This window comes from Notolepis coatsorum (genome assembly GCF_963971535.1).
Source record: "Notolepis coatsorum genome assembly, chromosome: 7".
Taxonomy (NCBI): domain Eukaryota; kingdom Metazoa; phylum Chordata; class Actinopteri; order Aulopiformes; family Paralepididae; genus Notolepis; species Notolepis coatsorum.
Genome location: NC_140171.1, coordinates 1315867 through 1332580, shown reverse-complemented (window position 1 = coordinate 1332580; position 16714 = coordinate 1315867).

Sequence of the window (16714 nt, the reverse complement as noted above, 5' to 3'; positions counted from 1 at the left end):
TTACCGCAGAAAGTCCTGACGACCCCGATGGAGAGTCACAACCAGTGGACATTGGCTGTATGCCTATCAGAGCCATAGGGCTCTGTTTGTTAAAACAAACAAAAAACACTTTGAATATTATCATTGAGTTTCCTTGACTGCTATTTGAATGACTAATTAATTTGTTCTTCCCATGCACAGGGACAACAAGCGAAAACCAGAGACCCAGTCAAGCTTCTTCGTGTTTAGAACTATGATTTGAAATTGATTATTATTATTGAGGACATTGACATTGATTATAGGTTATGTCGGCTTCTTTGCCTCTTTGCTATATATATTTTTGTAATTGTGATTTGGTGCACAATTAAGGGGCCGGTGTGTAGAGGCAGAAACCGACTTGGTGGATTTATCTCCCTCTCCCCCCCCTCTCTCTCTCTCTGTGTCCCTCCCCCCTCTCTCTATATCCCTCTCCCCCTTCCCTCTCTCTCTCCCTCTCCCCTCTCTCTCTCTCTCTCCCCCCCTCTCTCTCTATCTCTCCCCCGTCCCTCTCTCTCCCCCGCCCCTCTCTCTCTCCCTCTCTCCCCCTCTCTTCCCCCCCTCTCTCTCTCTCTCCCCCCCTCTCTCTCTATATCTCTCCCCCCCTCTCTCTCTCTCTCTCCCCGTCCCTCTCTCCCCCCATCCCCCTCTCTCTCTCCCTCTCCCCCCCTCTCTCTCTCCCCCTCCCTCTCTCTCTCTCTCGCCCCCCCCTCTCTCTCTATATCTCTCCCCCCCTCTCTCTCTCTCTCCCCCCCATCCCTCTCTCTCTCCCCCATCCCCCTCTCTCTCTCTCTCCCCCCTCCCCTCTCTCTCTCTCCCCCACCCCTCTCTCTCTCCCCCATCCCTCTCTCTCCCCCCATCTCTCTCTCTCCCCCCCTCTCTCTCTCTCTCTCTCCCCAGTCCCTCTCTCTCTCCCCCCCATCCCTCTCTCTCCCCCCCATCCCTCTCTCTCTTTCTATCTCTCCCCCGGCCGCTCTCTCTCTCCCCCCCATCCCTCTCTCACCTCGGTGGGGGTCCTCCTGATGGGGGGCTGTTTCTCGGTCCAGTCGCAGCGTCCCGAGGGTCTCCTGTTCTCCCCGCTGGCGGGGGGCTGTTTCTCGGTCCAGTCGCAGCGTCCCGAGGGTCTCCTGTTCTCCCCGCAGACGGGGGGCTGTTTCTCACACCGTCCCGAGGGTCTCCTGTTCTCCCCGCTGGCGGGGGGCTGTTTCTCACACCGTCCCGAGGGTCTCCTGTTCTCCCCGCTGGCGGGGGGCTGTTTCTCGCACCGTGCCGAGGGTCTCCTGTTCTCCCTGCTGACGGGGGGCTGGCTCTTGGCCCTGGCCGGCTTACGGAGCGGCGGGGGAGGGGGAGGGGGCTGCTTGTCGTCACAGGAGCTGTCCCCCCCCCCCGCCGCGGCCCGGCTCGGAGCGTGCGGCCCGGGGGCGGTGCCGGCGTCTGGGCTCGACGGGCTTGACGGGTTCCTCGGAGGAGGAGGAGGAGGAGGAGGGCCGGTCGGCGGGTCCCTCGTCCGTGGTGGTGGTCCCGTCCGTGGTGGTGGTCCCGCCCATGCTGCTGTCTGGCGGCTGGTTAGAGCGCCTCCCGCCTGGCCGCCCCACGCCGTTCTCTATCGTACAGTACAGTACAGTACATTCAGATGTGTTGCCATCATACAGCACAAGTACAGTACAACCAAGAGAAGTCTGGCATCCAACCAGAGTGAAGATGTAAGAGTAACATACAATTAAAGCTGATGTATGTACAGTATTATTAGGTACAGTGATACAGGTATCATACACTATGGTAGTAAGTCATACTGGCCAGTGGTATAACTAGTAGCTTGTACTACATGGCTCATCATACAGAGCTATGTGATGTTGCAGGTCATACAGACGCACTTCGCATCTACAAACCACTTGAGTGTAGTGCCAGCGAAATACTAAATAAAACGTTCAGTCATGTCATAGAAAATGCACATCAAGTCAAAAGAAAAACATCAGTTGTGGTGACTTTATTATTTTAAAGGTGCTGTAGATAACATTCAGCCACTAGATGTTAAAGGTGCTGTAGATAACATTCAGCCACTAGATGTTAAAGGTGCTATAGATAACATTCAGCCACTAGATGTTAAAGGTGCTATAGATAACATTCAGCCACTAGATGTTAAAGGTGCTGTAGGTAACATTCAGCCACTAGATGTTAAAGGTGCTGTAGATAACATTCAGCCACTAGATGTTAAAGGTGCTATAGATAACATTCAGCCACTAGATGTTAAAGGTGCTATAGATAACATTCAGCCACTAGATGTTAAAGGTGCTATAGATAACATTCAGACACTAGATGTTAAAGGTGCTGTAGATAACATTCAGCCACTAGATGTTAAAGGTGCTGTAGATAACATTCAGCCACTAGATGTTAAAGGTGCTATAGGTAACATTCAGACACTAGATGTTAAAGGTGCTATAGATAACATTCAGACACTAGATGTTAAAGGTGCTATAGATAACATTCAGACACTAGATGTTAAAGGTGCTATAGATAACATTCAGCCACTAGATGTTAAAGGTGCTATAGGTAACATTCAGCCACTAGATGTTAAAGGTGCTATAGATAACATTCAGCCACTAGATGTTAAAGGTGCTATAGAGAACATTCAGCCACTAGATGTTAAAGGTGCTATAGATAACATTCAGCCACTAGATGTTAAAGCTGCTATAGATAACATTCAGCCACTAGATGTTAAAGGTGCTGTAGATAACATTCAGCCACTAGATGTTAAAGGTGCTATAGGTAACATTCAGCCACTAGATGTTAAAGGTGCTATAGGTAACATTCAGCCACTAGATGTTAAAGGTGCTGTAGATAACATTCAGCCACTAGATGTTAAAGGTGCTATAGGTAACATTCAGCCACTAGATGTTAAAGGTGCTGTAGATAACATTCAGCCACTAGATGTTAAAGGTGCTATAGGTAACATTCAGCCACTAGATGTTAAAGGTGCTATAGGTAACATTCAGCCACTAGATGTTAAAGGTGCTATAGATAACATTCAGCCACTAGATGTTAAAGGTGCTATAGGTAACATTCATCCACTAGATGTTAAAGGTGCTGTAGATAACATTCAGCCACTAGATGTTAAAGGTGCTATAGATAACATTCACCCACTAGATGTTAAAGGTGCTGTAGATAACATTCACCCACTAGATGTTAAAGGTGCTATAGATAACATTCAGCCACTAGATGTTAAAGGTGCTATAGATAACATTCAGCCACTAGATGTTAAAGGTGCTATAGATAACATTCACCCACTAGATGTTAAAGGTGCTATAGATAACATTCAGACACTAGATGTTAAAGGTGCTATAGATAACATTCAGCCACTAGATGTTAAAGGTGCTATAGATAACATTCAGACACTAGATGTTAAAGGTGCTGTAGATAACATTCAGCCACTAGGAGTTAAAGGTGCTATAGATAACATTCAGCCACTAGATGTTAAAGGTGCTATAGATAACATTCAGCCACTAGATGTTAAAGGTGCTATAGATAACATTCAGCCACTAGATGTTAAAGGTGCTATAGACAACATTCAGCCACTAGATGTTAAAGGTGCTATAGATAACATTCACCCACTAGATGTTAAAGGTGCTATAGATAACATTCAGCCACTAGATGTTAAAGGTGCTATAGATAACATTCAGCCACTAGATGTTAAAGGTGCTATAGATAACATTCACCCACTAGATGTTAAAGGTGCTATAGATAACATTCAGACACTAGATGTTAAAGGTGCTATAGATAACATTCAGCCACTAGATGTTAAAGGTGCTATAGATAACATTCAGACACTAGATGTTAAAGGTGCTGTAGATAACATTCAGCCACTAGGTGTTAAAGGTGCTATAGATAACATTCAGCCACTAGATGTTAAAGGTGCTATAGATAACATTCAGCCACTAGATGTTAAAGGTGCTATAGATAACATTCAGCCACTAGATGTTAAAGGTGCTATAGACAACATTCAGCCACTAGATGTTAAAGGTGCTATAGATAACATTCAGCCACTAGATGTTAAAGGTGCTATAGACAACATTCAGCCACTAGATGTTAAAGGTGCTATAGATAACATTCAGCCACTAGATGTTAAAGGTGCTATAGACAACATTCAGCCACTAGATGTTAAAGGTGCTATAGATAACATTCAGACACTAGATGTTAAAGGTGCTATAGATAACATTCAGCCACTAGATGTTAAAGGTGCTATAGATAACATTCAGCCACTAGATGTTAAAGGTGCTATAGATAATATTCAGCCACTAGATGTTAAAGGTGCTATAGAGAACATTCAGCCACTAGATGTTAAAGGTGCTATATATAACATTCAGCCACTAGATGTTAAAGGTGCTATAGATAACATTCAGCCACTAGATGTTAAAGGTGCTATAGAGAACATTCAGCCACTAGATGTTAAAGGTGCTATAGATAACATTCATCCACTAGATGTTAAAGGTGCTATAGATAACATTCAGCCACTAGATGTTAAAGCCTTAAAGGTGCTATAGATAACATTCAGCCACTAGATGTTAAAGCCTTAAAGGTGCTATAGATAACATTCAGCCACTAGATGTTAAAGGTGCTATAGATAACATTCAGCCACTAGATGTTAAAGGTGCTATAGAGAACATTCAGCCACTAGATGTTAAAGGTGCTATAGATAACATTCAGCCACTAGATGTTAAAGGTGCTGTAGATAACATTCAGCCACTAGATGTTAAAGGTGCTATAGATAACATTCAGCCACTAGATGTTAAAGGTGCTATAGGTAACATTCAGCCACTAGATGTTAAAGGTGCTATAGATAACATTCAGCCACTAGATGTTAAAGGTGCTATAGATAACATTCAGCCACTAGATGTTAAAGCTGCTATAGATAACATTCAGCCACTAGATGTTAAAGGTGCTGTAGATAACATTCAGCCACTAGATGTTAAAGGTGCTATAGGTAACATTCAGCCACTAGATGTTAAAGGTGCTATAGGTAACATTCAGCCACTAGATGTTAAAGGTGCTGTAGGTAACATTCAGCCACTAGATGTTAAAGGTGCTATAGATAACATTCAGCCACTAGATGTTAAAGGTGCTGTAGATAACATTCAGCCACTAGATGTTAAAGGTGCTATAGGTAACATTCAGCCACTAGATGTTAAAGGTGCTATAGGTAACATTCAGCCACTAGATGTTAAAGGTGCTATAGATAACATTCACCCACTAGATGTTAAAGGTGCTGTAGATAACATTCACCCACTAGATGTTAAAGGTGCTGTAGATAACATTCAGCCACTAGATGTTAAAGGTGCTATAGATAACATTCACCCACTAGATGTTAAAGGTGCTGTAGATAACATTCACCCACTAGATGTTAAAGGTGCTGTAGATAACATTCAGCCACTAGATGTTAAAGGTGCTATAGATAACATTCACCCACTAGATGTTAAAGGTGCTATAGATAACATTCAGACACTAGATGTTAAAGGTGCTATATATAACATTCAGCCACTAGATGTTAAAGGTGCTATAGATAACATTCAGACACTAGATGTTAAAGGTGCTGTAGATAACATTCAGCCACTAGGTGTTAAAGGTGCTATAGATAACATTCAGCCACTAGATGTTAAAGGTGCTATAGATAACATTCAGCCACTAGATGTTAAAGGTGCTATAGATAACATTCATCCACTAGATGTTAAAGGTGCTATAGACAACATTCAGCCACTAGATGTTAAAGGTGCTATAGATAACATTCAGCCACTAGATGTTAAAGGTGCTATAGACAACATTCAGCCACTAGATGTTAAAGGTGCTATAGATAACATTCAGCCACTAGATGTTAAAGGTGCTATAGACAACATTCAGCCACTAGATGTTAAAGGTGCTATAGATAACATTCAGACACTAGATGTTAAAGGTGCTATAGATAACATTCAGCCACTAGATGTTAAAGGTGCTATAGATAACATTCAGCCACTAGATGTTAAAGGTGCTATAGATAATATTCAGCCACTAGATGTTAAAGGTGCTATAGATAACATTCAGCCACTAGATGTTAAAGGTGCTATATATAACATTCAGCCACTAGATGTTAAAGGTGCTATAGATAACATTCAGCCACTAGATGTTAAAGGTGCTGTAGGTAACATTCAGCCACTAGATGTTAAAGGTGCTATAGATAACATTCATCCACTAGATGTTAAAGGTGCTATAGATAACATTCAGCCACTAGATGTTAAAGCCTTAAAGGTGCTATAGATAACATTCAGCCACTAGATGTTAAAGCCTTAAAGGTGCTATAGATAACATTCAGCCACTAGATGTTAAAGGTGCTATAGATAACATTCAGCCACTAGATGTTAAAGGTGCTATAGAGAACATTCAGCCACTAGATGTTAAAGGTGCTTTAGATAACATTCAGCCACTAGATGTTAAAGGTGCTATAGATAACATTCAGACACTAGATGTTAAAGGTGCTGTAGATAACATTCAGCCACTAGGTGTTAAAGGTGCTATAGATAACATTCAGCCACTAGATGTTAAAGGTGCTATAGATAACATTCAGCCACTAGATGTTAAAGGTGCTATAGATAACATTCAGCCACTAGATGTTAAAGGTGCTATAGACAACATTCAGCCACTAGATGTTAAAGGTGCTATAGATAACATTCATCCACTAGATGTTAAAGGTGCTATAGACAACATTCAGCCACTAGATGTTAAAGGTGCTATAGATAACATTCAGCCACTAGATGTTAAAGGTGCTATAGACAACATTCAGCCACTAGATGTTAAAGGTGCTATAGATAACATTCAGACACTAGATGTTAAAGGTGCTATAGATAACATTCAGCCACTAGATGTTAAAGGTGCTGTAGGTAACATTCAGCCACTAGATGTTAAAGGTGCTATAGATAACATTCATCCACTAGATGTTAAAGGTGCTATAGATAACATTCAGCCACTAGATGTTAAAGCCTTAAAGGTGCTATAGATAACATTCATCCACTAGATGTTAAAGCCTTAAAGGTGCTATAGATAACATTCAGCCACTAGATGTTAAAGGTGCTATAGATAACATTCAGCCACTAGATGTTAAAGGTGCTATAGAGAACATTCAGCCACTAGATGTTAAAGGTGCTATAGATAACATTCAGCCACTAGATGTTAAAGGTGCTATAGATAACATTCAGACACTAGATGTTAAAGGTGCTGTAGATAACATTCAGCCACTAGGTGTTAAAGGTGCTATAGATAACATTCAGCCACTAGATGTTAAAGGTGCTATAGATAACATTCAGCCACTAGATGTTAAAGGTGCTATAGATAACATTCAGCCACTAGATGTTAAAGGTGCTATAGACAACATTCAGCCACTAGATGTTAAAGGTGCTATAGATAACATTCAGCCACTAGATGTTAAAGGTGCTATAGACAACATTCAGCCACTAGATGTTAAAGGTGCTATAGATAACATTCAGCCACTAGATGTTAAAGGTGCTATAGACAACATTCAGCCACTAGATGTTAAAGGTGCTATAGATAACATTCAGACACTAGATGTTAAAGGTGCTATAGATAACATTCAGCCACTAGATGTTAAAGGTGCTATAGATAACATTCAGCCACTAGATGTTAAAGGTGCTATAGATAATATTCAGCCACTAGATGTTAAAGGTGCTATAGATAACATTCAGCCACTAGATGTTAAAGGTGCTATATATAACATTCAGCCACTAGATGTTAAAGGTGCTATAGATAACATTCAGCCACTAGATGTTAAAGGTGCTGTAGGTAACATTCAGCCACTAGATGTTAAAGGTGCTATAGATAACATTCATCCACTAGATGTTAAAGGTGCTATAGATAACATTCAGCCACTAGATGTTAAAGCCTTAAAGGTGCTATAGATAACATTCAGCCACTAGATGTTAAAGCCTTAAAGGTGCTATAGATAACATTCAGCCACTAGATGTTAAAGGTGCTATAGATAACATTCAGCCACTAGATGTTAAAGGTGCTATAGAGAACATTCAGCCACTAGATGTTAAAGGTGCTATAGATAACATTCAGCCACTAGATGTTAAAGGTGCTATAGATAACATTCTGCCACTAGATGTTAATGGTGCTATAGATATCATTCTGCCACTAGATGTTAAAGGTGCTATAGAGAACATTCAGCCACTAGATGTTAAAGGTGCTATAGAGAACATTCAGCCACTAGATGTTAAAGGTGCTATAGATAACATTCAGCCACTAGATGTTAAAGGTGCTATAGATAACATTCAGCCACTAGATGTTAAAGGTGCTATAGACAACATTCAGCCACTAGATGTTAAAGGTGCTATAGGTAACATTCAGCCACTAGATGTTAAAGGTGCTATAGGTAACATTCAGCCACTAGATGTTAAAGCTGCTATAGGTAACATTCAGCCACTAGATGTTAAAGGTGCTATAGATAACATTCAACCACTAGATGTTAAAGGTGCTATAGGTAACATTCAGCCACTAGATGTTAAAGGTGCTGTAGATAACATTCAGCCACTAGATGTTAAAGGTGCTATAGATAACATTCAGCCACTAGATGTTAAAGATGCTATAGATAACATTCAGCCACTAGATGTTAAAGGTGCTATAGATAACATTCAGCCACTAGATGTTAAAGGTGCTATAGATAACATTCAGCCACTAGATGTTAAAGGTGCTATAGGTAACATTCAGACACTAGATGTTAAAGGTGCTATAGATAACATTCAGCCACTAGATGTTAAAGGTGCTATAGATAACATTCAGCCACTAGATGTTAAAGGTGCTATAGGTAACATTCAGCCACTAGATGTTAAAGGTGCTATAGGTAACATTCAGCCACTAGATGTTAAAGGTGCTATAGATAACATTCGGCCACTAGATGTTAAAGGTGCTATAGATAACATTCAGCCACTAGATGTTAAAGGTGCTATAGGTAACATTCAGCCACTAGATGTTAAAGGTGCTATAGGTAACATTCAGCCACTAGATGTTAAAGGTGCTATAGATAACATTCAGCCACTAGATGTTAAAGGTGCTATAGGTAACATTCAGCCACTAGATGTTAAAGGTGCTATAGATAACATTCAGCCACTAGATGTTAAAGGTGCTATAGATAACATTCAGCCACTAGATGTTAAAGGTGCTATAGATAACATTCAGCCACTAGATGTTAAAGGTGCTATAGACAACATTCAGCCACTAGATGTTAAAGGTGCTATAGATAACATTCACCCACTAGATGTTAAACGTGCTATAGATAACATTCAGCCACTAGATGTTAAAGGTGCTATAGATAACATTCAGCCACTAGATGTTAAAGGTGCTATAGATAACATTCACCCACTAGATGTTAAAGGTGCTATAGATAACATTCAGACACTAGATGTTAAAGGTGCTATAGATAACATTCAGCCACTAGATGTTAAAGGTGCTATAGATAACATTCAGACACTAGATGTTAAAGGTGCTGTAGATAACATTCAGCCACTAGGTGTTAAAGGTGCTATAGATAACATTCAGCCACTAGATGTTAAAGGTGCTATAGATAACATTCAGCCACTAGATGTTAAAGGTGCTATAGATAACATTCAGCCACTAGATGTTAAAGGTGCTATAGACAACATTCAGCCACTAGATGTTAAAGGTGCTATAGATAACATTCAGCCACTAGATGTTAAAGGTGCTATAGACAACATTCAGCCACTAGATGTTAAAGGTGCTATAGATAACATTCAGCCACTAGATGTTAAAGGTGCTATAGACAACATTCAGCCACTAGATGTTAAAGGTGCTATAGATAACATTCAGACACTAGATGTTAAAGGTGCTATAGATAACATTCAGCCACTAGATGTTAAAGGTGCTATAGATAACATTCAGCCACTAGATGCTAAAGGTGCTATAGATAATATTCAGCCACTAGATGTTAAAGGTGCTATAGAGAACATTCAGCCACTAGATGTTAAAGGTGCTATATATAACATTCAGCCACTAGATGTTAAAGGTGCTATAGATAACATTCAGCCACTAGATGTTAAAGGTGCTATAGAGAACATTCAGCCACTAGATGTTAAAGGTGCTATAGATAACATTCATCCACTAGATGTTAAAGGTGCTATAGATAACATTCAGCCACTAGATGTTAAAGCCTTAAAGGTGCTATAGATAACATTCAGCCACTAGATGTTAAAGCCTTAAAGGTGCTATAGATAACATTCAGCCACTAGATGTTAAAGGTGCTATAGATAACATTCAGCCACTAGATGTTAAAGGTGCTATAGAGAACATTCAGCCACTAGATGTTAAAGGTGCTATAGATAACATTCAGCCACTAGATGTTAAAGGTGCTGTAGATAACATTCAGCCACTAGATGTTAAAGGTGCTATAGATAACATTCAGCCACTAGATGTTAAAGGTGCTATAGGTAACATTCAGCCACTAGATGTTAAAGGTGCTATAGATAACATTCAGCCACTAGATGTTAAAGGTGCTATAGATAACATTCAGCCACTAGATGTTAAAGCTGCTATAGATAACATTCAGCCACTAGATGTTAAAGGTGCTGTAGATAACATTCAGCCACTAGATGTTAAAGGTGCTATAGGTAACATTCAGCCACTAGATGTTAAAGGTGCTATAGGTAACATTCAGCCACTAGATGTTAAAGGTGCTGTAGGTAACATTCAGCCACTAGATGTTAAAGGTGCTATAGATAACATTCAGCCACTAGATGTTAAAGGTGCTGTAGATAACATTCAGCCACTAGATGTTAAAGGTGCTATAGGTAACATTCAGCCACTATATGTTAAAGGTGCTATAGGTAACATTCAGCCACTAGATGTTAAAGGTGCTATAGATAACATTCAGCCACTAGATGTTAAAGGTGCTATAGGTAACATTCATCCACTAGATGTTAAAGGTGCTGTAGATAACATTCAGCCACTAGATGTTAAAGGTGCTATAGATAACATTCACCCACTAGATGTTAAAGGTGCTGTAGATAACATTCACCCACTAGATGTTAAAGGTGCTGTAGATAACATTCAGCCACTAGATGTTAAAGGTGCTATAGATAACATTCACCCACTAGATGTTAAAGGTGCTATAGATAACATTCAGACACTAGATGTTAAAGGTGCTATAGATAACATTCAGCCACTAGATGTTAAAGGTGCTATAGATAACATTCAGACACTAGATGTTAAAGGTGCTGTAGATAACATTCAGCCACTAGGTGTTAAAGGTGCTATAGATAACATTCAGCCACTAGATGTTAAAGGTGCTATAGATAACATTCAGCCACTAGATGTTAAAGGTGCTATAGATAACATTCATCCACTAGATGTTAAAGGTGCTATAGACAACATTCAGCCACTAGATGTTAAAGGTGCTATAGATAACATTCAGCCACTAGATGTTAAAGGTGCTATAGACAACATTCAGCCACTAGATGTTAAAGGTGCTATAGATAACATTCAGCCACTAGATGTTAAAGGTGCTATAGACAACATTCAGCCACTAGATGTTAAAGGTGCTATAGATAACATTCAGACACTAGATGTTAAAGGTGCTATAGATAACATTCAGCCACTAGATGTTAAAGGTGCTATAGATAACATTCAGCCACTAGATGTTAAAGGTGCTATAGATAATATTCAGCCACTAGATGTTAAAGGTGCTATAGATAACATTCAGCCACTAGATGTTAAAGGTGCTATATATAACATTCAGCCACTAGATGTTAAAGGTGCTATAGATAACATTCAGCCACTAGATGTTAAAGGTGCTGTAGGTAACATTCAGCCACTAGATGTTAAAGGTGCTATAGATAACATTCATCCACTAGATGTTAAAGGTGCTATAGATAACATTCAGCCACTAGATGTTAAAGCCTTAAAGGTGCTATAGATAACATTCAGCCACTAGATGTTAAAGCCTTAAAGGTGCTATAGATAACATTCAGCCACTAGATGTTAAATGTGCTATAGATAACATTCAGCCACTAGATGTTAAAGGTGCTATAGAGAACATTCAGCCACTAGATGTTAAAGGTGCTATAGATAACATTCAGCCACTAGATGTTAAAGGTGCTATAGATAACATTCAGACACTAGATGTTAAAGGTGCTGTAGATAACATTCAGCCACTAGGTGTTAAAGGTGCTATAGATAACATTCAGCCACTAGATGTTAAAGGTGCTATAGATAATATTCAGCCACTAGATGTTAAAGGTGCTATAGATAACATTCAGCCACTAGATGTTAAAGGTGCTATAGACAACATTCAGCCACTAGATGTTAAAGGTGCTATAGATAACATTCAGCCACTAGATGTTAAAGGTGCTATAGACAACATTCAGCCACTAGATGTTAAAGGTGCTATAGATAACATTCAGCCACTAGATGTTAAAGGTGCTATAGACAACATTCAGCCACTAGATGTTAAAGGTGCTATAGATAACATTCAGACACTAGATGTTAAAGGTGCTATAGATAACATTCAGCCACTAGATGTTAAAGGTGCTATAGATAACATTCAGCCACTAGATGTTAAAGGTGCTATAGATAATATTCAGCCACTAGATGTTAAAGGTGCTATAGATAACATTCAGCCACTAGATGTTAAAGGTGCTATATATAACATTCAGCCACTAGATGTTAAAGGTGCTATAGATAACATTCAGCCACTAGATGTTAAAGGTGCTGTAGGTAACATTCAGCCACTAGATGTTAAAGGTGCTATAAGATAACATTCATCCACTAGATGTTAAAGGTGCTATAGATAACATTCAGCCACTAGATGTTAAAGCCTTAAAGGTGCTATAGATAACATTCAGCCACTAGATGTTAAAGCCTTAAAGGTGCTATAGATAACATTCAGCCACTAGATGTTAAAGGTGCTATAGATAACATTCAGCCACTAGATGTTAAAGGTGCTATAGAGAACATTCAGCCACTAGATGTTAAAGGTGCTATAGATAACATTCAGCCACTAGATGTTAAAGGTGCTATAGATAACATTCTGCCACTAGATGTTAAAGGTGCTATAGATAACATTCTGCCACTAGATGTTAAAGGTGCTATAGAGAACATTCAGCCACTAGATGTTAAAGGTGCTGTAGATAACATTCACCCACTAGATGTTAAAGGTGCTGTAGATAACATTCAGCCACTAGATGTTAAAGGTGCTATAGATAACATTCACCCACTAGATGTTAAAGGTGCTATAGATAACATTCAGACACTAGATGTTAAAGGTGCTATAGATAACATTCAGCCACTAGATGTTAAAGGTGCTATAGATAACATTCAGACACTAGATGTTAAAGGTGCTGTAGATAACATTCAGCCACTAGGTGTTAAAGGTGCTATAGATAACATTCAGCCACTAGATGTTAAAGGTGCTATAGATAACATTCAGCCACTAGATGTTAAAGGTGCTATAGATAACATTCATCCACTAGATGTTAAAGGTGCTATAGACAACATTCAGCCACTAGATGTTAAAGGTGCTATAGATAACATTCAGCCACTAGATGTTAAAGGTGCTATAGACAACATTCAGCCACTAGATGTTAAAGGTGCTATAGATAACATTCAGCCACTAGATGTTAAAGGTGCTATAGACAACATTCAGCCACTAGATGTTAAAGGTGCTATAGATAACATTCAGACACTAGATGTTAAAGGTGCTATAGATAACATTCAGCCACTAGATGTTAAAGGTGCTATAGATAACATTCAGCCACTAGATGTTAAAGGTGCTATAGATAATATTCAGCCACTAGATGTTAAAGGTGCTATAGATAACATTCAGCCACTAGATGTTAAAGGTGCTATATATAACATTCAGCCACTAGATGTTAAAGGTGCTATAGATAACATTCAGCCACTAGATGTTAAAGGTGCTGTAGGTAACATTCAGCCACTAGATGTTAAAGGTGCTATAGATAACATTCATCCACTAGATGTTAAAGGTGCTATAGATAACATTCAGCCACTAGATGTTAAAGCCTTAAAGGTGCTATAGATAACATTCAGCCACTAGATGTTAAAGCCTTAAAGGTGCTATAGATAACATTCAGCCACTAGATGTTAAATGTGCTATAGATAACATTCAGCCACTAGATGTTAAAGGTGCTATAGAGAACATTCAGCCACTAGATGTTAAAGGTGCTATAGATAACATTCAGCCACTAGATGTTAAAGGTGCTATAGATAACATTCAGACACTAGATGTTAAAGGTGCTGTAGATAACATTCAGCCACTAGGTGTTAAAGGTGCTATAGATAACATTCAGCCACTAGATGTTAAAGGTGCTATAGATAATATTCAGCCACTAGATGTTAAAGGTGCTATAGATAACATTCAGCCACTAGATGTTAAAGGTGCTATAGACAACATTCAGCCACTAGATGTTAAAGGTGCTATAGATAACATTCAGCCACTAGATGTTAAAGGTGCTATAGACAACATTCAGCCACTAGATGTTAAAGGTGCTATAGATAACATTCAGCCACTAGATGTTAAAGGTGCTATAGACAACATTCAGCCACTAGATGTTAAAGGTGCTATAGATAACATTCAGACACTAGATGTTAAAGGTGCTATAGATAACATTCAGCCACTAGATGTTAAAGGTGCTATAGATAACATTCAGCCACTAGATGTTAAAGGTGCTATAGATAATATTCAGCCACTAGATGTTAAAGGTGCTATAGATAACATTCAGCCACTAGATGTTAAAGGTGCTATATATAACATTCAGCCACTAGATGTTAAAGGTGCTATAGATAACATTCAGCCACTAGATGTTAAAGGTGCTGTAGGTAACATTCAGCCACTAGATGTTAAAGGTGCTATAAGATAACATTCATCCACTAGATGTTAAAGGTGCTATAGATAACATTCAGCCACTAGATGTTAAAGCCTTAAAGGTGCTATAGATAACATTCAGCCACTAGATGTTAAAGCCTTAAAGGTGCTATAGATAACATTCAGCCACTAGATGTTAAAGGTGCTATAGATAACATTCAGCCACTAGATGTTAAAGGTGCTATAGAGAACATTCAGCCACTAGATGTTAAAGGTGCTATAGATAACATTCAGCCACTAGATGTTAAAGGTGCTATAGATAACATTCTGCCACTAGATGTTAAAGGTGCTATAGATAACATTCTGCCACTAGATGTTAAAGGTGCTATAGAGAACATTCAGCCACTAGATGTTAAAGGTGCTATAGATAACATTCAGCCACTAGATGTTAAAGGTGCTATAGATAACATTCAGCCACTAGATGTTAAAGGTGCTATAGATAACATTCAGCCACTAGATGTTAAAGGTGCTATAGACAACATTCAGCCACTAGATGTTAAAGGTGCTATAGGTAACATTCAGCCACTAGATGTTAAAGGTGCTATAGATAACATTCTGCCACTAGATGTTAAAGGTGCTATAGATAACATTCTGCCACTAGATGTTAAAGGTGCTATAGAGAACATTCAGCCACTAGATGTTAAAGGTGCTATAGAGAACATTCAGCCACTAGATGTTAAAGGTGCTATAGATAACATTCAGCCACTAGATGTTAAAGGTGCTATAGATAACATTCTGCCACTAGATGTTAAAGGTGCTATAGATAACATTCTGCCACTAGATGTTAAAGGTGCTATAGAGAACATTCAGCCACTAGATGTTAAAGGTGCTATAGATAACATTCAGCCACTAGATGTTAAAGGTGCTATAGATAACATTCAGCCACTAGATGTTAAAGGTGCTATAGATAACATTCAGCCACTAGATGTTAAAGGTGCTATAGACAACATTCAGCCACTAGATGTTAAAGGTGCTATAGGTAACATTCAGCCACTAGATGTTAAAGGTGCTATAGATAACATTCTGCCACTAGATGTTAAAGGTGCTATAGATAACATTCTGCCACTAGATGTTAAAGGTGCTATAGAGAACATTCAGCCACTAGATGTTAAAGGTGCTATAGATAACATTCAGCCACTAGATGTTAAAGGTGCTATAGATAACATTCAGCCACTAGATGTTAAAGGTGCTATAGATAACATTCAGCCACTAGATGTTAAAGGTGCTATAGACAACATTCAGCCACTAGATGTTAAAGGTGCTATAGGTAACATTCAGCCACTAGATGTTAAAGGTGCTATAGGTAACATTCAGCCACTAGATGTTAAAGCTGCTATAGGTAACATTCAGCCACTAGATGTTAAAGGTGCTATAGATAACATTCAACCACTAGATGTTAAAGGTGCTATAGGTAACATTCAGCCACTAGATGTTAAAGGTGCTGTAGATAACATTCAGCCACTAGATGTTAAAGGTGCTATAGATAACATTCAGCCACTAGATGTTAAAGATGCTATAGATAACATTCAGCCACTAGATGTTAAAGGTGCTATAGATAACATTCAGCCACTAGATGTTAAAGGTGCTATAGATAACATTCAGCCACTAGATGTTAAAGGTGCTATAGATAACATTCAGCCACTAGATGTTAAAGGTGCTATAGATAACATTCAGCCACTAGATGTTAAAGGTGCTATAGGTAACATTCAGACACTAGATGTTAAAGGTGCTATAGATAACATTCAGCCACTAGATGTTAAAGGTGCTATA